The sequence below is a fragment of the Balaenoptera borealis genome (genome assembly GCF_965194805.1).
Source record: "Balaenoptera borealis genome assembly, chromosome: 14".
In the NCBI taxonomy this organism is placed as follows: Eukaryota; Metazoa; Chordata; class Mammalia; order Artiodactyla; family Balaenopteridae; genus Balaenoptera; species Balaenoptera borealis.
The window spans coordinates 20,539,698-20,565,416 of NC_138875.1; the positions used below are offsets into that span (position 1 = coordinate 20,539,698).

At 36.4% G+C, this 25,719-nt stretch overlaps 1 protein-coding gene across 1 annotated transcript in view; it reads right to left on the minus strand.

Moving 5' to 3' along the window:
* Positions 1–25,719, minus strand: part of DCC (DCC netrin 1 receptor) — a 1,166,696-nt gene that overhangs the window by 26,344 nt on the left and 1,114,633 nt on the right. The window lies entirely within an intron of this gene.

The window sequence follows — 25,719 nt, forward strand, 5'->3', positions numbered from 1 at the left end:
TGGAATATTCTCTAGAATAGATCACATGCTGGGACACAAAAGCAAGCCTCGGTAAATTTTAAAATATAGAAATCATATCAAGCATCTTTTCTGACCACAACACTATGAGATTAGAAATTAACTCCAAAAAAAAAAAAAACCTTCAAAAAACACAAACACGTGGAGGCTAAGCAATATGCTACTAAACGACCAATGGATCACTGAAGGAATCAAAGAGGAAATCAAAAAACACCTAGAGATGAATGAAGATGAAAATATGATGATCCAAAACCTATGGGATGCAGTAAAAGCAGTTCTAAGAGGAATGTTTATAGTGATACAAGCTTACTTCAGGAAACAAGAAATCTCAAACAACCTAACCTTACACCTAAAGCAACTAGAGAAAGAAGAACAAACAAAACCCAAAGTTAGTAGAAGGAAAAAACCATAAAGATCATAGCTGAAATAATGAAATAGACACTAAGAAAACAATAGAAAACAAATCGATGACACTAAAATCTGGTTCATGGAAATGATAAAATTGATAAACCTTTAGCCAGACTCATCAAGAAGAAAAGCGAGAGGGCCCAAATCAAGAAAATTAGAAATGAAAAAGAAGTTTCAACCAAAACCACAGACTAGAATAAATGGACAAATTCTTAGAAAGGTACAATTTCCAAGAATGAAGCAGGAAGAAATAGAAAATATGAACAAGCTGAAGTACTGAAACTGAATCTGTGATTAAAAAACTCCCAGTAAACAAAGTCCAGGACCAGATGGCTTCACAGGCGAATTCTATCAAATGTTTAGACAAGAGTTAACACCTACCATTCTGAAACTATTCCAAAAAACTGCAGAGGAAGGAACACTCCCCAGCTCATTCTAGGAGGCCACCATCACCCTGATACCAAAACCAGACAAGATGTCACAAAAAAATAAAATTATAGCCCAGTATCACTGATGAATGCAGACGCAAAAATCCTCAACAAAATACTAGCAAACAGAATCCAACAGCACATTAAAAGGATCATACACTGTAATCAATTGTCATTTATCCCAGGGATGCAAGGATTTTTCAATATTGGCAAATCAGTCAGTGTGATACACCACATTAACAAACTGAAGAATAAAAACCATATGATCATCTCAATAAATGCAGAGAAAACTTTTGATAATATTCATCTGTATATCATCTGTTTATGATAAAAACTCTCCAGAAATTGGGCATAGAGGGAACCTAACTCAACATAATAAAGGCCATATATGACAAACCCACAGCTAACATCATACTCAATGGTGAAAAGCTGAAAGCATTTCCTCTAAGATCAGGAACAAGATTAAGATGCAACTCTTGCCACCTTTATTCTTTTGGAAGTCCTAGACACAGCAATCAGAGAAGAAAAAGAAAACGAATCCAAATTGGAAAAGAAAAAGTAAAACTGTCACTGTTTCACTGTTTGCAGATGACATTACTATACATAAAAAATCCTAAAGATGCTACCAGAAAACTACTAGAGCTCATCAATGAATTCAGTAAACTTGCAGGATATGAAATTAATACACAGAAATCTGTTGCATTTCTATACACTAAGAATGAGAGATCAGAAAGAGAAATTAAGGAAACAATCCCATTTACCATTGCATTGAAAAGAATAAAATACCTAGCAATAAACCTACCTGAGGAGGCAAAAGACCTATACTCAGAAAACTATGAGACATTGATGAAAGAAATTAAGGATGACACAATCAAATGGAAAGATATACCATGTTCTTGGATTAGAAGAATCAATTTTGTTAAAATGACCATACAACCCAAGGGAATCTATAGATTCAATGCAATCCCTATCAAATTATTTATGGCATTTTTCACAGAACTAGAACAAATAATTTTAAAATTTGTATGGAAGTACAAAGGATCCTGAATGCCAAAACAATCTTGAGAAAGAAAAATAGTACTGGAGAAATCACACTCCCTGACTTCAGACTATATTAGAAAGCTACAGTCATCAAAACAGTATGATGCTGACACAGAGATAAATGGAACAGTTTAGAGAGCTGAGAAATAAATCCACACCCTTATGGTCAATTAATCTACTCAAAGGAGGCAAGAATATAAAACAGAGAAAAGACAGTCTCTTCAATAAGTGGTGCTGGGAAAACAGGACAGCTATATGTAAAAGAATGAAATTAGAACATCCTCTAACACCATATACAAAAATAAACTCAAAATGGATTGAATACCTAAATGTAAGACCGTATACCATAAAACTCCTAGAGGAAAACATAGGCAGAACACTCTTTGACATAAATCACAGCAATGTCTTTTTGGATCCGTCTCCTAAAGTAATGTAAGTAAAAGCAAAAATAAACAAATGGGACCTAATTAAACTTAAAAACTTTGCGCAGCAAAGGTAACCATACACCAAACAAAATGACAACCCACAGAATTGGAGAAAATTTTTGAAATGATGTGACCATCACGGAATTAATCTCCAAAATATACAAACAGCTCATACAGCTCAATATCAAAAAAACAAACAAACCAATCAAAAAAAAGAATGGGCAGAAGATTTAAATAGAAATTTCTCTAAAGAAGACATACAGATGGCCAAAAGGCACATGAAAAGAAGCTCAACATTGCTAATTATTAGAGAAATGCAAATCAAAACTACAATGAGGTACCACCTCACCCCAGTTAGAATGGTCATCATCAAAAAGTCTACAAATAATAAATTCTGGAGACAGTATGGAGAAAAAGGAACCCCCCTACACTGTTGGCAGGAATGTAAATTGGTACAGCCAGTATGGAGAACAGTATGAAGTTTGCTTAAAAAGCTAAAAATAGAGCTACTGTATTATCCAGCAATCCCCCTTCTGGGCATATATCTGGAGAAAACCATAATTCAAAAAGATACATGCACCCCAATATTCATAGCAACACTATTTACCAATAACCAAGACATGGAAGCAACCTAAATGTCCATCAACAGATGAATGGATAAAGATGTGGTACATATATACAATGGAGTATTACTCAGCCATAAAAAAGAGTGAAATAATGCCACTTCAGCAACATGGATGGATCTAGTGATTCTCATACTAAGTGAAGTAAGACAGACAGAAAAAGACAAATATATCGTTTATATGTGGAAAGTAAAAAAAAATGATACAAATGAACTTTTATACAAAATAGAAATATACACAAAGACACAGAAGACAAACTTACCAAAGGGGAAAGGTGGGGCAGAGGGATAAATTAGGAGTTTGGGATTAACATATACACACCACTATATATAAAATGTAAAAGAGATAACCAACAAGGACCTACTGTATAGCACAGAGAGCTATACTCAATAGTTTGTAACAACATATAAGGTAAAAGATCTGAGATAGAATTTTATATTTTATGTATATATTTATATATATATATAATATATATTATATATATATAAATTTATAAAATATAATCACTCTATACCTGAAACTAACACAGCATTTTAAATCAACTCTATCATTAATAAAATAAAGGAAAAAATATAGTACATGGTTTTGCAGTTTGCCTCTGTTTGAGCAATGCATAGTGTGAAAATTGTGTTCAAATATCTTTCCTCTTTTGTACTCTTATCTTTTGGGATACTTCTCTCCCACACACAGTCCCCCATACTCTTCTTTCTGTGCACATCCAATATGAGATACCAGGAGCCATCATACAGCATCCTCCCACATGATAGAAAGTGATCCAATAATTTAACTAGTGACAATTGTTAACAGAATATCATCTTTCCCTTGTCTTGGGTTTGTTTACATTTTAAAGATAAATGATAGAAAGGACCATATAAGGGATTCTTTTCTACTAATGAGTCTTCTGTCACCATTGCACCTGAGTAGGGGAGATGTTTGTTCTTCCTGGGACACCTCTCAAAACTGATACTGATATTTTTTCCATCTTCTTTTTTCTCTAGGCTACAAGGCATCCACCTTACTGGCTTGAACAACTAAATAATAATCCAAAATTAATTCAATTCCTCCCTTGAGGAAACACTAAGTTCTAGTTGCTCCAATTATAAAGATATACCCTTTCTTAATTCTATATATTTGTGGTTTGTTGTACCTTCATACCTTTGCAAATTGGAATCTAAGTCCTAAATTCACTGGGCACATCAGAACCTACCCAACTGTAATTGAAGAAAATAGCAAAGTTCCCAAAATACTGGAGGGAGAAAGTGACCAACTGTGTTAGAAAGACGAGTTAAATATTGTCCCAGATGGCTTTGAATCCATAAAAATTCTTTATACAGGAGAGTGTTTGTTTTGCATTTTATAACTGATAAGGGAGAGCCTTAACAGAAGATTTAAAAGGAGCTGGAACTGATAATGAGTCATTCTATAAAGTTTATGTTGAGAAATAATAACTAAGCAAAGGATGGCTAAGAAGCCCTCAAGGACAAAAAAACCTTGTCTAATATGTCTTTTTGTCTTTAGGACTTAAATCAGTGCCTAATTCCTACAGAATAGAGCCGACATCATACTTTGTGGAATTCATTCCTGGAAACAAGACTGAGGTGGACCAAAGCAACAACGAGCAGATGAGGATGCAAAGACACTGCCCTTATGGTTCTACTTGTTCCTGCTTCTTGATTTAGAAACCCTATAGAATAAAAAAAGTTCCAGGAAAGTCATCAACGATTGCGAGAAATGAATTTACCAGAAGAGTTATATCTCTCCCCTTTTCTCTTGAGGCTTCTCTGAGGTTCCTAGACCATAAATTAGCAAAACACCAAAACAAAATAAAAAACTACAAACTTAAAACTGAACCTCTGTGTTGTTTATTGGCAAGCTCCCATAATTCAAGGTAAAAATGTTGATTCTACATTGCTTCCATTACTTTAAGAGGCCTACTTTGACTTCCTGGGTCCTTTTGTATACCATGTCAAATTCAAAAGGCTTCTCAGTTAATTTCATGGATATTCCATATCATTTCTAGATACTTTAGAACTTTGTATCTTCTGCCCAAATCTGTACTTTAATTTTCTAACTTTTTCTACCCAATTAGCCACAAGAAGCAACAAGTTTGAGCTCTCTATAATTACTGCAATTCAGCTGTTTTGCGCTCCTAGGAAGAAAACTGTCAATTCTATTCTTCATGAAAAATAGACTTAAAAATCCCTCCCTTATTATCTCATTTTTGATGATATCCTAGTGATCAAACTTCAGAGAAACCACACTCTCAGTTCATAAGAAAACAAATGACACTGCATAAAGTTTCCATAGTATTTCATGAAAACATCAGAAAAATGTAGAAACAATGCAGAAATCCAGTATCAGTCTTGCACAACTTTTGAAATTATGTACTCTGTGTAGAATGTCATCACGACCCAAATTCATCCACATTAGCATGCAATAGATTACATTTCTGGTAAATATTTCATACAATATATAAGTATAATATTTACTTTAAAAAATCAATTTATTTTGTAAATATTGCAAATATTTTCCTTTATGAAGACAATTTGATTGCCACAGAGGATTCTGTTTTTAGAGTAAAAACTTACTACTCCAAACCAGATTTCTTAATATCCTGAAATAATTGATTTTTTTATCTGGTTTCGTCTTTAATAGAAGTCATCAAATTATATGCGCATGTGTGTGCACGTGCACACACACACACACACACACACACACACAGGCACACACTCAAACGCACATACACACAAATGGATATCATAATTATGGCCAGAAATATAACTTCCAGATTACATTCTGGGGTTAGTGCACAACCAGTGTAACCCAATATTTTCCAGCTTTTACATGTGTACCTCTCCGACTGACCAGAACACAACATGATTAGTATTTTCAAGGCACAAGAACATTTTAAAAACTCAAAGAAAAGTACTTAGTCAATGGAGTATGGCCACATATTTTTTAAAAATTTTCAAGTGTAAGAGTTAGACAGCATAAGCATATCCACCTCAGAGACCATGTCTGCCATTGAGGGCAACACCCTAAGTGAATACTGCCATTTTCTCCACAGACCAACTTCTTTCCTGCGTTTTGCTAGCATACTTATAGGGCTGATCTACACTTGCACATCATCTGTTTATTTATTCCCCACAGCTCTCTGGTCACCTGACTTTTGCCCTCACCAATTTAGAGAAATGTCAGCTATAAAGGTCATAAATACTCTCATAATGTTTCAGCCTAATGAGTATGTGCGCTGTAAACCTTTCCATGGGATTTGTTAGTATTACATTTCCTCAGTTCTAAGATTCACAGCAATTTCCCTGAAATCAGAATGCTTCTTCCAAGTGATTCTGTACAATAATTATAGTTTTTATTTTTCCCCCTAAAATTATACAATTAAATCAGTGGTACACTCCATAGGCAATGGCCTCTTAAATACTTGTTGAAGTGTTGAGGGGTAAAGTGAACTAATGTCTGTGATTTCCTTTGAAATGCAAGAAAAATTAAGGTGGAGGGATAGAGAAATATGTGGCAAAGAAAATACGAAAAAAGTTAACTGTAGAATCTAGGTGGTGGATAGATGGGAGTTCACAGTTTTCCTGGGCATTTGATATTTTTATAATAAAACATTAGAGGAAAAACAACTCTATGGCAACTTTGAATCAAAGAACTATTGTATTTTAAACTGCATTTTCCTTGAGATACACTCCCTTCCTGGCTTCTGAAAAATTATTCTATCATTGTTTTCCTATCTCTAGGACCTTTTTTTTATTCCCTTATAAAATATAGATTTACCTTCAGGTACAGCTTTCAAATTTTTCTTTCCTTCAGATTCATTCCCTGGGAGTTGTCATCTAAGTCTATCTACTATATGCTAAAACTCTTACTTCTCAGAGAATGATTCCCCAGCCTACTCCTCAATGTGTCTTCCCTCTTGAATTCTTAGCCCTTTACCATATCCACCCACTACGTATTTCCACTTGGATGTCCCACTGCCCCTTTATGCTCAACATACTTCACTCTTTTTTAAAAATTGAAATATAGTTGATTTATAATATTGTGTTAGTTTCTGCTATACAGCAAAGTAATTCAGTCACACATATGAATACTTTTTAAATATTTTTTTCCATTATGGTTTATCACAGGATGTTGAATATAGTTCCCTGTGCTATACAGTGGGACCTTGTTGTTTATCCATCCTATTTATAATAGTTTGCACCTGCTAACCCCAAACTCTGAACATACTTCACTCTTTCCTACTCTTCCACTCCTTTCAAGGAGGAACCTCTCAGCTCACTTCCTTCTGTTTGTTTCTAACCATGTTACCAAAGACAAAGAATTAAAACAACAGAGTCATCTTGGACCTCATCTTTTCCTTCATCACCTGTTTATTCTTTGGGATGATAACACTTACAACTGTTCCATCTATTCTCACTGCTGTCAGCCTACATCAAACACTTTCTGTCTCCATCTTGGTTTACCATTTGATCCTCCCAAAGCACTGTTCTGTTTTTGCTCACTGTACCCTGCCCTTTTCCATGTTATTATCTCATAACTGCACTAGGAATCATCCTCTAGCAAGACAGCTTTACCTACAGACTCTGAAAACACCTTGTACTTTTCCAACTCTGGGCCTTTTCTTACTCTGGTCTTTCTTCCTAGTACACTTTTGCAGTTGGGGAAAGAGAATAAATATTACAGTCACACAGAAACAGACTTATATCCTATCCTTGCCCTGTATTAACTGTGACCTTGGAGATGTTATTCAATTATTCTGTACTCTGGGTTCATCCCATATAAATTGACATGGTCTACTTTAGAGAAGTGGTGTGGGATTTAAGGACAAAGCATGTGCAAAATGGCATTCTCCTCAGTAATAAGTTCACAGCTAACATAGAATTGGCAACTGATAAACATTTATATGTTACAAAATGATTTCTATTTTACCCTGAGCTATCCAGAAACGCAGTTTCCTGAGAACAGTCCATTCCCCAAAGATACTAGTTAATTGAGATTTTATTCTTCTTTATTTGCAGTGGAACTAAATGTCAATGAAAAATTCTGACTAGTCCTTGTCATGCTGGGCCAAAAAGAAGTTCTCTTCAAGCCCATATATGGGAAATTTTTTATGAGGAAAATATGTTTCTATGCAATGTTTCATAAATTCTTCAATATTCAACATATTCTGCAGCATGAAGCAATTGAATATTTCATATCTATAAAATGACTGGAAGCTACTTCTGAACAATAGGTTGCAGGATATTTTGTACTGGGCTTAGAAATAAGCCCATATTATCTTTGGGTTTTTGACAACTACATAGGTAGTTGTTTTAGTCTTCCAATGAAAAGTGAAACTTTTTCCAGTTGGATGTGTTGGGATAGTTCAAGTATGAAAAAATGTAATCAGTACATATTTGTCAAGAAAACTGAAAAAGTGTGACAAAATAAAAACCAATGGAGGAGAGGAGCCAAGATGGCGGAATAGAAGGATGTGCTCTCACTCCCTCTTGTGAGAACACCAGAATCACAACTAGCTGCTGGACAATCATCGACAGGAAGACACTGGAACTCACAAAAAAAGATACCCCACATCCAAAGACAAAGGAGAAGCCACAATGAGACGGTAAGAGGGGCACAATCACAGTAAAATGAAATCCCATAACTGCTGGGTGGATGGGCTTCCAACCTGGGGGTTCGGCAACGAGAGGAGGAATTCCTAGAGAATCAGATTTGAAGCCTAGTGGGATTTGATTGCAGGACTTCAACAGGACTGGGGGAAACAGAGACTCCACTCTTGGAGGGCACACACAAAGTAGTGGGTGCATCAGGACCCAGGGGAAGGAGCAGTGACCCCAGGGGAGAATGAACCAGACCTACCTGCTAGTGTTGGAGGGTCTCATGCAGAGGCTGTGGGTGGCTGTGGCTCACCATGGGGACAAGGACACTGGCCACAGAAGTTCTGGGAAGTACTCCTTGGCGTGAGCCCTCCCAGAGTCTGTCATCAGCCGCACCAAAGAGCCCAGGTAGGCTCCAGTGTTGGGTTGCCTCAGGCCAAACAAACAACAGGAAGGGAACCCAACCCCACCCATCAATAGTCAAGCAGATTAAAGTTTTACTGAGCTCTGCCCACCAGAGCAAGAGTCAGCTCTACCCACCACCCGTCCCTCCCATTAGGAAACTTACACAAGCCTCTTAGATAGCCTCATCCACCAGAGGGCAGATGAAGCACGAAGAACTACAATCCTGAAGCCTGTGGAACAAAAACCACATTCACAGAAAGATAGACAAGATGAAAAGGCAGAGCGCTATGTACTAGATGAAGGAACAAGATAAAACCCCAGAAAAACATCTAAATGAAGTGGAGATAGGCAACCTTCCAGAAAAAGAATTCAGAATAATGATAGTGAAGATGATCCAGGACCTCGGAAAAAGAATGGAGGCAAAGATGGAGAAGATGCAAGAAATGCTCAACAAAGACCTAGAAGAATTGAAGAACAAACAAACAGAGATGAACAATACAATAACTGAAATGAAAACTACACTGGAAGGAATCAGTAGCAGAATAACTGAGGCAGAAGAAAGGATAAGTGACCTGGAAGACAGAATGGTGGAATTCACTGCTGCGGAACAGAATAAAGAAAAAAGAATGAAAAGAAATGAAGACAGTGTAAGAGACCTCTGGGACAATATTAAATGCAACAACATTCACATTATAGGGGTCCCAGAGGAGAAGAGAGAGAGAAAGGACCCTAGAAAATATTTGAAGAGATTATAGTCGAAAATATCCCTAACATGGGAAAGGAAATAGCCACCTAAGTCCAGGAAGTGCAGTGAGTCCCATACAGGATAAACCCAAGAAGAAACACACCGAGACACACAGTAATCAAATTGGCAAGAATTAAAGATAAATAAAAATTATTGAAAGCAGCAAGGGAAAAATGACAAATAACATACAAGGGAACTCCCCTAAGGTTAACAGCTGATTTCTCAGCAGAAACTCAACAAGCCAGAGAGAGTGACATGATATACTTAAAGTGATGAAAGGGAAGAACCTACAACCAAGATTACTCTACCTGGCAAGGATCTCATTCAGATTTGATGGAGAAATCAAAAGCTTTACAGACAAGCAAAAGCTAAGAGAATTCAGCACCACAAAACAAGCCCTACAACAAATGCTAAAGGAACTTCCCTAAATAGGAAACACAAGAGAAGAAAAGGACCTACAAAAATAAACCTAAAACAATTAAGAAAATGGTAACAGACACATATATATCGATAATAACCTTAAACGTGAATGGATTAAATGCTCCAACCAAAAGATACAGGCTCAATGAATGGGTACAAAAACAAGACCCATATATATTCTGTCTACAACAGACCCACTTCAGACCTAGGGACACATACAGACTGAAAGTGAGGGGATGGAAAAAGATATTCCATGCAAATGGAAATAAAAAGAAAGCTGGAGTAGCAATACTCATATCAGATAAGATAGATTTAAAATAAAGAATGTTACAAGAGACAAGGAAGGACACTACATAATGATCAAGGGATCAATCCAAGAAGAAGATATAAAAAATATAAATATATATGCACCCAACATAGGAGCACCTCAATAAATAAGGTAACTGCTAACAGCTATACAAGAGGAAATCGACAGTAACAGAATAATAGTGGGAGACTTTAACATCACACTTACACCAATGGACAGATCATCCAAAATGAAAATAAATAAGGAAACAGAAGCTTTAAATGACACAATAGACTGGATAGATTTAATTGATATTTATAGGACATTCCATCCAGAAACAGCAGATTACACTTTCTTCCCAAGTGCGCACAGAACATTCTCCAGGATAGATCACATCCTAGGTCACAAATCAAGCCTCAGTAAATTTAAGAAAATTGAAATGATATCAAACATCTTTTCTGACCATAACACTATGAGATTAGAAATGAATTATACAGAAAAAAATGTAAAAAACACAAACACATGGAGGCTAAACAATACGTTACTAAATAACCAAGAGATCACTGTAGAAATCAAAGAGGAAATCAAAAAATACCTAGAGAAACATGACAATGAAAACACGATGATCCAAAACCTATGGGATGCAGCAAAAGCAGTTCTAAGAGGGAAGTTTATAGCTATACAAGCCTACCTCAAGAAACAAGAAAAATCTCAAATAAACAATCTAACATTACACCTAAAGGAATTAGAGAAAGAAGATGAAACAAAACCCAAAGTTAGGAGAAGGAAAGAAAATCATAAAGATCAGAGCAGAAATAAATGAAATAGAAACAAAGAAAACAATAGCAAAGATCAATAAAACTAAAAGCTGGTTCTTTGAGAAGATAAACAATATTGATAAACCATTAGCCAGACTCATCAAGAAAAAGAGGAAGAGGACTCAAGTCAATAAAACTAGAAATGAAAAAGGAGAAGTTACAACAGACGCTGCAGAAACACAAAGCATCCTAAGAGACTACTACAAGAAACTCTATGCCAATAAGTTGGACAACCTGGAAGAAATGGACAAATTCTTAGAAAGGTATAACCTTCCAAGACTGAACCAGGAAGAAACAGAAAATATGAACAGACCAATCACAAGTAATGAAATTGAAACTGTGATTAAAAATCTTCCAACAAACAAAAGTCCAGGACCAGATGGCTTCACAGGTGAATTCTATCAAACATTTAGAGAAGAGCTAACACCCATCCTTCTCAAACTCTTGCAAAAAAATTCAGAGGAAAACTCCCAAACTCATTCTGTGAGGCCACCATCACCCTGATACCAAAACCAGACAAAGATACTACAAAAAAAGAAAGTTACAGACCAATATCACTGATGAATATAGATGCAAAAATCCTCAACAAAATACTAGCAAACAGAATCCAACAACACATTAAAAGGATCATACACCATGATCGAGTGGGATTTATCTCAGGGATGCAAGGATTCCTTAATATATGCAAATCAATCAATGTGATACACCATATTAACAAATTGAAGAATAAAAACCACATGATCATCTCAATAGATGCAGAAAAAGGCTTTGACAAAATTCAACACCGATTTATGATAAACACTCTCCAGAAAGTGGGCATAGAGGGACCTACCTCAACATAATAAAGGCAATATACGACAAACCCACAGCAAACATCATTCTCAATGGTGAAAAACTGAAAGAATTTCCTCTAAGATCAGGAACAAGATAAGGATGTCCACTCTCACCACTATTATTCAACATAGTTTTGGAAGTCCTAGCCATGGCAATCAGAGAAAAAAAAGAAATAAAAGGAATATAAATAGGAAAAGAAGAAGTAAAACTGTCACTATTTGCAGATGACATGATACTACACATAGAGAATCCTAAAAATGCCACCAGAAAACTACTAGAGCTAATCAATGATTTTGGTAAAGTTGCAGGATACAAAATTAATGCACAGAAATCTCTTGCATTCCTATACACTAATGATGAAAAATCTGAAAGGGAAATTAAGGAAACACCCCCATTTACCATTGCAACAAAAAGAATAAAATACCTAGGAATAAACCTACCTAGGGAGACAAAAGATCTGTATGCAGAATACAATAAGACACTGATGAAAGAAATTAAAGGTGATACCCACAGATGGAGAGATATACCATGTTCTTGGATTGGAAGAATCAATATTGTGAAAATGACTATACTACCCAAAGCAATCTAAAGATTCAATGCAATCCCTATCAAATTACCAATGGCATTTTTTATGGAACTAGAAGAAAAAAATCTTAAAATTTGTATGGAGACACAAAAGACCCCGAATAGCCAAAGCAGTCTTGAGGGAAAAAAAACGGAGCTAGAGGAATCAGACTCCCTGACTTCAGACTATACTACAAAGCCACAGTAATCAAGACAATATCGTACTGGCACAAAAACAGAAATATAGATCAATGGAACAGGATAGAAAGCCCAGAGATAAACTCATGCACCTGTGGTCAACTAATCTATGACAAAGGAGGCAAGGATATACAATGGAGAAAAGACAGTCTCTTCAATAAGTGGTGCTGCGAAAACTGGACAGCTACATGTAAAAGAATGAAATTAGAACACTCCCTAACACCATACACAAAAATAAACTCAAAATGGATTTCAGACCTAAATGTAAGACCGGACACTATAAAACTCTTAGAGGAAAACATAGGAAGAACACTCTTTGACATAAATCACAGCAAGAACTTTTTTGATCCACCTCCTAGAGTAATGGAAATAAAAACAAAAATAAACAAATGGGACCTAATGAAGCTTGAAAGCTTTTGCACAGCAAAGGAAACCAAAAACAAGATGAAAAGACAACCCTCAGAATGGGAGAACATATCTGCAAATGAATCAGCGGACCAATGATTAATCTCCAAAATATATAAACAGCTCATGCAGCTCAATATTAAAGAAACAAACAACCCAATCCAAAAATGGGCAGAAAACCTAAATAGACATTTCTGCAAGGAAGACATACAGATGGCCAAGAAGCACATGAAAAGCTGCTCAACATCACTAATTATTAGAGAAATGCAAATCAAAACTACAATGAGGTATCACCTCACACCAGTTAGAATGGGCATCATCAGAAAATCTACAAACAACAAATGCTGGAGAGGGTGTGGAGAAAAGGGAACCCTCTTGCACTGTTGGTGGGAATGTAAATTGATACAGCCACTATTGAGAACAGTATGGAGGTTCCTTAAAAAACTAAAAATAGAATTACCATATGATCCAGCAATCCCACTACTGGGCATATACCCAGAGAAAACCATAATTCAAAAAGACACATGCACCTCAATGTTCACTGCAGTACTATTTAGAATAGCCAGGTCATGGAAGCAACCTAAATGCCCATTGACAGATGAATGGATAAAGAAGATGTGGTACATATATACAATGGAATATTACTCAGCCTTAATAAGGAACAAAATTGAATCATTTGTTGAGACGTGGATGGATCTAGAGACTGTCCTACAGAGTGAAGTTAGTCAGAAATAGTAAAACAAATACCGTATATTTACGCATGTATGTGGATCCTAGAAAAATGGTACAGATGAACCGGTTTGCAGGGCAGACATTGAGATACAGATGTAGAGAACAAACGTATGGACACCAAGGGGGGAAAGCCACGGCGGGGGGTGGGTGGGGATGGTGGTGTGCTGAATTGGGCAATTGGGATTGACATGTATACACTGATGTGTATAAAATGGATGACAAATAAGAACCTGCTGTATATAAAAATAAATAAAATTCAAAAATTATAAAAAAAACCCAATGGAAATGTAAACAATATATAGAGAACACAGAAATAAACAGTCTATTTTTCTTTTCCTTTGTGAAAGCATAAGCTAGAATATTGTGTCGGGTATAAATATCATAGAAGAATACCAGAAAACCTCTGGATCGCAGTGTGTAAATTTACAGGTTAAGGGAGATGCCAAAATATAGGTTGAATGTTTTATTATTTGTGACATTACTAGTCACATAATCATTGCCCCTTTATGTATATGCATTATAATACAGTTGTTCAGAAAAGTAGGCTTTGGTTTCAGAAAGTCCTAGGTTCAAACCCTTGTCCTGCCATTTAAATACAATGTGGCATTGAATGAATTATTTTATCCTTTCTGATTCCAAAATTTCTCATGAGTAAACTGGGAGAAATAATACATTACTGTCGGTGTTTTTGTCAAGATTAAATGAGACAGTAAAGTGATAGGTAAGTGTTTACTATTGGTAATTATCACTAATGAAGTTTGCAAACATCGTCGTCATGGTTAGATCAGTTCACTTTTTCCGGAGGATCTATTGAGACTCAGCACGTATTAAGCTTTACTGTTACATTAAAGAATATTGAAAATGAGTGTCTATCATGATATTACATGTTGGTGTAAGAAGAAAAGTCATGTAAGTGTGAACTATTTAATTAGAATCATACTACATACAGAATAAATAGAGAAACTTTTTGAGCTTTATGAGCTTTTATGAGCTTTAACCCAGGAAAGAATTAGAGAAAGTACTGATTGTGTGGCATCTGGGAGACAATGAAGCTGGAGGAAGAGAGGGTGGCGCCTTCGTGGTGGGATGGCCTCCCCCTGGCAGACAGGGGTTCCAGGTCAGCTTCCAAGAACTGGATCCTGCACCATCTGTCTAACCCACAAACTCAAGGAAAGAGGTTAGATGAGGCCTCTGAGCCGAAAACTCAAATATTCAAAACATCAAGAGACCTAGGAAAATTCATTTTAATACACTTTTCTCCAAGGTATTTTCCAATGTTCTAACATTGTTCCTGTCTCTGGTCTGGGATTTCTCAAATTCAAGTACTCATGTACTGGTAAGTGCTTGTGTAGCACCTGTTTCCATTTAAATTCAGAAGCTCTGATCCAGAAAACAAACAAACAAAAAACAAAACGAAAGAGACAGACACAGTAGGATGGAGGGAGAGAGATTTTAATTTCTCCAACATTGATTGGAGAAACAGGATCTTTTTCTTTAAAAACCTTCCTCTCTCCTACCCCCTCTTTACTACAACCGAGCCTCCTCAGACACATATTTACTCCTTAGAATTAGTTTATACCCAATAAATGATTTATGATGATATCTTTCAGGATATTATATAACTTAACTTCTTCACTCTTCAAATGAACATTCAATTACTTCCCATTAAAAATTATCTCTGTGATTTATACTACTGCTATTTAGAGGTTCGCCTACCCTCACGACCATAAGCAATGTTTTTAAAAATATGTTTTACAGATTTCGGATGCTATTCATCCTGGTGTGACACTGGCTGAATCTGAAATTTACATCGAATGATGAGTCATTGTTTGGGGAAATGTGTACGTAATCATTCAGTTTCTGCTGGAAGTGCTCTCCACTGCACACCAGAACACAGGCGCCAAGGATAGGTTATGATGAGCCCTTTCAAGTGACAACATATCTCCATTTCCCGCAGGAGCTCATCTTCTGGAGAAAATTTATCCTAGAGAGTTGTGGGCCTTCTCTATCAGTTTTCATTTAGGCAAGAAAAATAAGAGTTTCTGAAGTGGGACCTCTTTTAAGACATTTATAAATACTAATCTAACTGATTCCCTCCTCAGGCATTGAAAAATGTGCACAAAGGTCCTGGTGTTTCTACAAGAAAATGAATAACTTAAATTTTTCACTGAGCAGGGCAAGAGTGTTCTGCTCTTGGCCTTAGATTCTGGAAGGTTATCTCTGCAAAAGATATTTTGGAATTGGTCTTGCAAAACAAACAAACAAAACCAAGGCAAAATAAAAAAAGACTTTGGTGTTTATGTTCCATAGCAGAGCCTAAATGCTGGGTGAATGACAAAAAGGCAGCTTAAGTGGGTCCTTAACTTATTTACACATCATGAACCATTTGAACTCTAATGAAAGCTATGAACCCACTAAATAGAAAAAACAGACACACACACACACACACACACACAAATGTGAATTTAATTTCAAAAGAGTTATTAAACCCACAAGTTCTTCCCTGAACTCCAGGTGAAGAACACATGATCTGTTTAAGAATGTCACTACTCAAAATGTGATCTACAGAAGGGCAAAATCAGCATCACCTGGATCTTCTTGGAAATGCAGAATCTTAGGCCCTCTTTTGGGTCCACTGAATCAGAACCTGCATTTTAGTAAGCTCTGCAGGTGATTCCTAGGCATCTAAGATTTAAGAAGCTCTGCTTACATAGTCATGTTAATGGAGAGTTTAGAATTAAAAATTTATATCTCAAATCACATTTGGAAATGAGCCATACTATAATATTATTAATAGAACATATATATTATTTGTAAATGGATAAACAACAAGGTCCTACTGTATAGGGTAAATATCCTGAGATAAACCATAACGGAAAAGAATATAACAAAGAATGTATATATATGTATAACTGAATCACTTTGCTGTGCAGCAGAAATAAACACAACATTGTAAATCAACTATACTTCAATTAAAAACACTTAAAAAAGAACATATATATTATTTGTAATTGAGAAGATGAAGGTGTCAGTAATATTTTACATGTGTTTGATGAGAAATATCCTTTTTCCCACTTTCAGCAGCTCACTTTTGGGTCCTCACTTCTTATTCTTCTTTGCCCTGCTATTCTCTTTGCAGGCTAAGCTGGAAGTGAGAGATGGGACCTTGGAAATTCCAAAGGCTTAATTCACATTACATTGGTTCATCATGAGAAGCTATTCAGGAGATGCATTGTTTATAAGTGAGAGGAAGTCAAGCACCATACCACCAAATCTGTACATATACTGGACATAAATCCTTAGTGGCTTGAGGAACAGACATTCGTAACAATGGGTGGAGAGACAGATTAAGAAATTGGAGGGGGAATGCTATCTAAAGCAGTTTGGTTATTTAAAGGGGCTGGTGGGAAATAGCTTCCCGGCTGCTGGATGGATTTATGATTTAAGGGCAAGACCTGTTTAATTGAAAGAGGCTATGCTTCTCTCTAGACTTAAGAAATGATATTCAGACAGCTCTGAGCAGATGTTCTGAAATTCTCTGCTCAAAACCATTCTGTCTTCCAAGCAAGGGCCCATTTCATTGGCTGCCCCTTCTCTGGTGCACATACTCGTGGTGAAATACAACCTTCAGGAGTTAGAGCTTGTTTCACCAGCCATTGAACCATTAAAATGTACTTTTAAACCCCCTTCCAAATGATGCCACTGTTTCTTATTATAGGGCATTGGAAACTTCACTGGGCCCAATTTATAAGGCAATGTGTTCTCCAGATTATATCAAATTAGAAGCTCCTGGATTCAGGGCTAACATCTTTAACTAGAATCATTCATGTTTACATGCTTTGACTCCCTTAGGAAAATGAAACTCTTTCCAGGCTAGATTTTATTCTCCCCATTTATAGTTGTGGAAAATGGAAGCACAGAGGTTAAATGACTTATTCAAGGCCAACCTACCCAATGAATAGGGGAGCTGAGTCCTAGTGGAGTTTTATTATTTTCCTCCTGTAAGTCCTCTTTCAGTCACACTTTGCTCCTGCCAAGGAGAACAGGAAGACTGGCCAAATTCTCATTACATGGCACCTTCCTGCCTTTAGTCCTGCACCATGGCAGGCATCAGCTCAGACTTGTGTGCCCAAAGCATTCTGTTTCTATTAACTAACTGTGGTACCACTCGAGAGAGGAGCCAAGAAGAAAACGAATAACTATAATTTTAAATGCAGCACCTACCAAACCTAAAGATTAAACCAACAATCTCAGACTTTAAAGGTAAACTAGGTAAACACATTACTGTAGTCTGAAATATGCTGTTTCTATAAAAAATCATGACTCAGGTGACCACAGGAGTAAAAAGGTACAAACAACTGGGTAAGAGGATGGGAAATTTGAAAGAAGAATATTTAAGAAGGGCAATTTGGAGTAGATGTGAAAAGAGCAGTTGCTATAAGTACCATCAAATCAAATGCGCAAAACATGATTGTTGTTTTGCATCAAATTAAAAAAAAATTGTTGGAATCCCTTTCACCACAAAAGATAAAGGCATTCTCCTCTGAGAGCTTTGATATTATGGTAAATAAAGAGATTCTGGCAATAAGAACATCAATCCTCTGCAAGCCTAAGATGAAAGTCTACTCTAGGAAGATGTTTAACATGGCACTTGAATTTCCCATTAAGTCCCTGACAATAAGATAAAAGTTATAAACATTCAGAAGAAGTAGGATCTTTAAGTGGTTTTTACACATTCTCTTAGATACAGGTCATATCTTCAGAAATTGTTCACTGATGGTTAAATTCTCACAATCACAGAGATTGTTTCAGTGTGTTAGATCTTTCACAACACATTTTCAATAATCCATTAACACAGAGGCTTATGTGAACACTTTTTGTCTGTTTCAAAATTTCCCCTGTTCCCAAAGAAAGCAACTGGAATCTGACACACATTGATGAACCATAAGGAGCTCTGTCAAATGCTTAGAAGACTTAAGATGCACAGTGTGCAGCTCAGAATCTGTACTCAAAGGAAAACCTTTCTCTTATACTCTTTCACAAAGCAAAGAAGAAATACAGAGAGAATGTCCACCCTTATTTATGCAGTAATTAAGATTGCTAGAATTTCACGTTTTATTCCTCTTTGAAGAGGAAAGTTTATCTAATTCCACAGATTAGAATTAGTAGGATTCAGGGGAGCAGAATTCCATAACTGGCATAATGGAGGGACTAGTCCTCAGGACTCTATTTGCACTGAGCCTCACTCCCTCTTTTTAGGAATAAAGGGGATGCTATTCTTCTCCAATGTACTATGATCCTCAAGATATTTCACAAGTAACAACATCTATATAGAAATAATTAACCATGTGACCTAGCAGGTTCATAGGATATGTGAAAGGAATCATTGCTGCCTTGAAAACAACCTATTCCTCACCCTTTCGCTCATCATTCTCTGTCACCCACAAGGCCACCACTCCCCAGTATAATCCAAGGACATTCTTCTTAGATTATATGTTTCAAATTATATAGTCTACTAGGTAACAAAGTTCTGAAAATAGATTTGTTTTCATTTTCTCTATGATTATCTAGATAGCAATGCAATACTTTAACCCTAGAGCATAATTGTATAAATTTGATAATTAGCCTCAATTTTTATTTATGATCTAGCAATTCTTGGTACAATATTTTCCCTTGTTTTTTTAATTGCATAAAAATTTGATCAAAAGGACTCAAATTTTGACTCAATGGTGCTCATTCACTCCCTCTTCCCAACAGCTTTTTGCAATTCTAGAAAGTAACAGCCATTCCTTTTTCACTCTCATTGACCTTCACATGTTCTAAGCCACAATCTGAGTAATATTCTCATATGCGTTAACTTTTATCTTTGTTTTACACTTCCTTCTGCTCATCTTAATTTTATTATTGGACTCCAAAGCCCTGGCCATCCATGGTGCATGGTGCTGAAAGCAACAGATGTCAGTTCCCTGGCTCCTTGCCCTCCTGTAGAGGGATCCGGCAGGTTGGACAGGTGAGTTTGATAGGAGCTATTCTGGAGCTCCTGTCTAGTTACTATCTTGCTGTAACTCCTTTCCTCTGACTAGCTTACATAAAGCAATAAAACATTTACTCAGACACTAAGCTAAATAACTCAACCTCCCTGCTATAAAACAATTCTTTCTGAGTGATATTTAATAACTAGAATCATCCTAGAAGCCTGCTTGTAGGGAAAAAGTCAATCTAATAATAACTACTCATAGTACAAAAAGCTAACTAAAATCCTTTAATTTTCTTCAGCGTTCTATTTCTCTGAATTCTTTAAACTTGGCCATTAGCTCAGTTGTTGACCTTGGGCAAGCTGCTTAACCTTTTTAGGCTTCAGTTTTGTCATTTATAAGTGAGGTACCAGTCACATGGCTTACTCATAAAGTGTCCTCTAGAAATGGTTTCCCTCTCTTTGAGGCAGTTAGCAGAGATTTTTTCTATTTAAATACTGGAACACCATACTAAAGGAAATAGTATTTTATTAAAACACCAACTAGGTTCCAGAGTCACAAATATTGGTGATGTATAAAGCAAACTTGACTTAATTACATTTACCAAGGAATCATTTAGAATGACTAGACCAAATCAAATCAAATTTCATCTATTAAAAAAATGATCTGTTGGGAATGAGGACAAGACAGTTTCAAGGTGGTACCTACCAAAAAAACAACCACAACAAAAAAACCCCAAACAAAAAACCAAACACACACACGGAGATGAGCCTACACATATAAGATGAAATATGAAGGCGGCAGTGTAATTTTCCACTCTGAAACTGATTGGTGGTACTGGCTCCAAAAACATCAAATCAACACATCTCTCCTACTTAACTGTGCCAGTGATTTATTTGATCTGACTGGCCTGAAAAGTGACCCTCTTGTTCCACCTGCTAAAGGATGTCTGACCTCTGCCTGTGACTCATTTCAGCAGAATGGAATACTCAGGTGGAATCCTGATGAACACCCCCAACGGTGGACTACAGGTGACTCAGGGAAAGGAATTGTATTAATGTATTATAGTAATTTATTGGCAGTTTTGTGTGATAGTATATTTACTGAATGAGGCCTGCCAGAAAGATCAGGTTATAGCAGGAAGACATGATTTCCCAACCAGCCATAAAATATAAATCAAATGCCTTTTCTGTCCACTGTCAGCCACCTCCACCCACTCCTTGTCCTCAGTTCTCAGACAAATTGAAGCACATGCCACAATTTGTAGAAGGAAAATCAAACTCAATTTTGCAGTACAATGAAGTGAGTTTTGGTCTTGTCATGCCCACTGACATATTGATCCCTAGAAGATTGAAAAGATCAGGATGTTCTAGATTTTTGCTTTTATAAATAAAAATATGTAGAAATGCAATGTGTAAATGGAGGACAATACAGCACGTATGCAGCTTTACAAAGATGCAAGAACTCCAGGGGGCTAATGTTGTAAAACAGCACTATGATATAAAAGTCACTATTTAAGAGGTCACATTTTATTTCCCTTTAGAATTACAGCCTCAGAAGACAAATGGTCTCCTAATCCAGGTTCATTTAAAGTGCAGCTGATCAGTTCACAGCTAAAAGGAATTTTCACTAGAGAAGAAAAACAAAAAAAACAAAAAAAACAGCCTATCTTGGCCCTTTGTAGAATTTATGTCATAATGCCATAAACCCAACACTCTTATCAAACATTTTCTATTTAATCTGAAAGGGGACTGAGCCAAATCACTTATATGTTCACATCTGTGATTTGCAAAGTGCAGTATGTGTAGCCTCCCTGATATGTGTAAAGACCACACAGAGATGAAGCATTAAGAAATGGAACCACTTTATCATGAGGTGATGATGAAATTCTAAGAAATACCATAAAACACCCTAGAGTCTAGTAAGCTAAATTTCTAACTGTGGAAGGAAAAAATAAATGAAGGAATGAATCTGTGTTTTCAGGTAGGTAGAATGTCACTCGTTATGACAAGATGATTTTCTAATTACCATTTACTAGAGAAATACTGCAAAATTCTCTGCAACTCCATGGAAGTAATTACTGCGTATTATGTGGTGCCCTCTACCTCATATAAAACTGCTGCAAACATAGCTTCGCATGCCTTTTTGGAAGGCAAACTGAGGCACAGATCGATAATGTTGCCCAAGAAAAACCACACAGGAATTTGAGGAGGGAAAGAACTTGTTCACTGATGCTAATTTAAATGGTTTCAAACCAGAAGGAGCTTCTCGTTGGGCGTGATCTTTAAAAATTACAGTGATGCCTCACGTCACCATATTCTAAAGTAATTACTTGTGGTAAGTAAAGATAAATTCATTAGTAATTACACAGTCCTTTATTGTGAAACCCAGAGTAAAATTATTTGAGGTATTTTTTTAAGCCAACAAGAGAATGACTTTACTTCATCAATCAGCTTGACTACAGTAATGATTTTCTTAGAATTAAAATTTGTCGAAAGCTCTAAATATTTCATCTTTTAGACTAAGAAGCAAGTAGTTAATGTCACAGCTAATACATTTGTCAGTCTGCTAATTTTCTTTTTCTATTAGAATAGGTAAACATCAGCCCTTTCTTAAAAGCATACTATTTACCATGTGTCAGGAGCAATGCAGGGAGAACTTATTTGAAAATCATGAGGTAGGGCGTTATGAAATGAACAGGAACCACAGGGAGACAATGGAGAAACAAAAAGGGAAAGGCATTTAATAATTCCCAAGTGATAGTGGGGTGTGTTTCAGGTGAGTGGGGGAGGATGGTATTTACCATGAAAAAAATAAAATCAACACCCAAAATGCAAGCCAGAGATATTGGAAAATCTGAAAGAAAAGATAGTTTGTAAGAAATAGTTCCACTAAAAACAAGAACAACATTAAAACAAAAGAAGACTTATAAACGTGCAATGGAAATAAAAGAAAATGAGACCTTGCCCACATGACGTTAGAACAGAGAACGGTTCTTCAAATATGCTTACTATTTGAGAGAATAGGTGTAGAGAGAGAAGAACAAACTCTCCTTTCCATCTTTTAAAGATATAATACACTCATTTATGCTACATTGTGCCAGATTTTGTTTAAGGCGGCTTCGGTTTTACTGTAACTAGAAGAAAACAATAACTAGTAAATAATAAAGGTAAGTGCTTTGTTCTGCCTATTATCAGATGTTCTTTCTAAAATTAGGATCATTGGGTCATTTGGGGGTCATTTTTTGTTATTATAGATCACTTGGAGCATGGGTTGATATCCAAACCTTGTGTTCCAAACCAAATATTACTGCTACAGCAAAATTTTCATTTAAAATGGACTTTTGAATATCATTTCCATCTTTTTTCTCTGTATTACATAGTTCCTCAAAAACAAGATCTTTACTTCCAAATAAAGAGAATAATCAACAGTATAAAGTACTATAGCACTTTAGTTTCTTGGTGTTATAAAATTGGTATTCTCAGTATAAAATAGTTAAACATCTCTAGAAGAAATGGACAAATTCTCAGAAAGGTACAATCTCCCAAGACCGAACCAGGAAGAAATAGAAAATATGAACAGACCAATTACAAGTACTGAAATTGAATCAGTAATTTAAAAACTCTCAACAAGCAAAAGTCCAGGACCAGATGGCTTCACAAGTGAATTCTACCAAACATTTAGAGAAGAGTTAACACGTATCCTTCTGAAACTATTCCAAAAATATTGCAGAGGAAGGAACACTTCTGAACTCACTCCATGAGGCCAGCATCACCCTGATACCAAAATCAGACAAAGATAACACACAAAAAAGAAAATTACAGGCCAATATCACTGATGAATATAGATGCAAAAATCCTCAACAAAATACTAGCAAATTGAATCCAACAATACATTAAAAGGATCACACACCACGATCAAGTAGGATTTATCCCAGGGATGCAAGGATTTTTCATACCCACAAATCAATCAGTGTGATACACCACAGTAACAAATTGAAGAATAAAAACTGTACGATCACCTCAATAGGTGCAGAAAAAGCTTTTGATAAAATTCTCATCTTTCCTTATTAAAATGTGAGGGAAGAAGCCTTGTGAGAAAATGGTATTCCCCAACTCAGAATTATTTCAGATGTTTCACATTTTTTTCTTTTTATCAGTTTTAGAATGATTTAATTTAATAGGCTTTAAAAGATTATCTTTGTTTTTGTCATTAAATGAGTTAGACATAAACTAAGAGTTACAAATGAGTTCCTAAAAGTTCAGAACCCATGCTTTCTGCAGTTAAAGAAAGGTGGGAAAAGATGCACCACTCCCTAGCTGTGTAGACTTAAATATGCTACTTAAATGCTCTGTGTCACAATTTCCTTATCCATGAAATGGGGTTAAGAAAGTAGCAACCTCACAAAGTTTTGAGGATCATATGCCATACTACAAGTCTTCAGAAGCATGCAGGTCACATAGCACATGTTCAGTAAAGGTTAGTTATTAGTAGTAGTTGCAATTAACCTGCCATCTATCCTGAATATGTCTCCCCCAAGATCATTTCCCTTGGTTGGTATTTCAGTGGGAAACTGAGTGTAGCCAGAAATCACCAGGCAGCATGCTCCTGACACAGGAACTTCATGAAATAAATTTTCTTGCTTCAAATTGTCCCTGTTTCAACTAGCAAAGACCTCATAGCTTTGGGGCAATACCAAGTAGCAGATTCTCCTCATCATGTGTATGTGGGATATATACGTGGGGAGTGGGAGAAGGGCTTGGACAATATAGACATGTTTTAAATCCTAGTGTGGGCTTCGTTTTGGCTAGAAGAGCCGTCTCTCCTGCAAAATGAAGTCATGACCTGCAGTGAGCCTATGTGTCAGAGAAGACCCCATCCTGCCCAGGCACAACATGCAGCGTGCATCTCAAGGGATGCAGTCCCACATCCCTCCTGTAGCCGAGCATCCATATGAGACACTACATGAATGGTGAGAACACCAGAGGTGATTCACACAAATCGATTAATATGATGCCAGGAACAAGATATAGTCTTAATGTTAATATAAATTTAAGATTCATAATTGCAGTCTTATTTTTCCTAGTTTAAGCAGTCACTGTGAGGTTTACGTACTAATGCAGTGACTAAAATCGCTGTTGGTATGGATCTGAGTAACAGAAACTAACTCAAATGTATTTGCACAGTGGCCGATTGGTCCATCCAGCTGCCCGTGTCTATTAAGGGGGCATCTCTATTTACTTGGAACCATTGAACATTACTAGCTTATTCCTAATTTTGGAAGTGACATACCATCACTTCCGTTGCATTCTTTGGTCACCAGACCAACCCTGGTGAAATGTGGCAGAGAACTCCTTATACCATCTACCTGAAGCCCCCATTCCCTTTTGCCTTAGATAACCAACATCACCAAAGATTTGCCTTCATGTTGTCCTTGCAGCCCTGCACTTTAACCTAAGAATGATGCCAATATTCCAAATAATTTTGAGCACTATGTAGTTCTTTATGTATCTACTTATCTAGCTACTGACCTATATTTCATCCTATCTATTTGTTCCTCGTCTCCTCCCCCTCTTCCTCCTCCTTCTCTTCCTTCTTCTTCTTCCTTTGTCCCTCTCTGTGCCCCCTTCATCTCCCTAACCCCTAACAGAAACGAAAAGAAGCTCCGGTTCAGCCTCACTGGATACCAGCTAAGGTAATAAAATGAACACTGCACTGGGAATTAGGGACTCTGGTTCTCCTCTCTGCCATTTGACTTTCTTAGAAAGGAAACATAGAGATG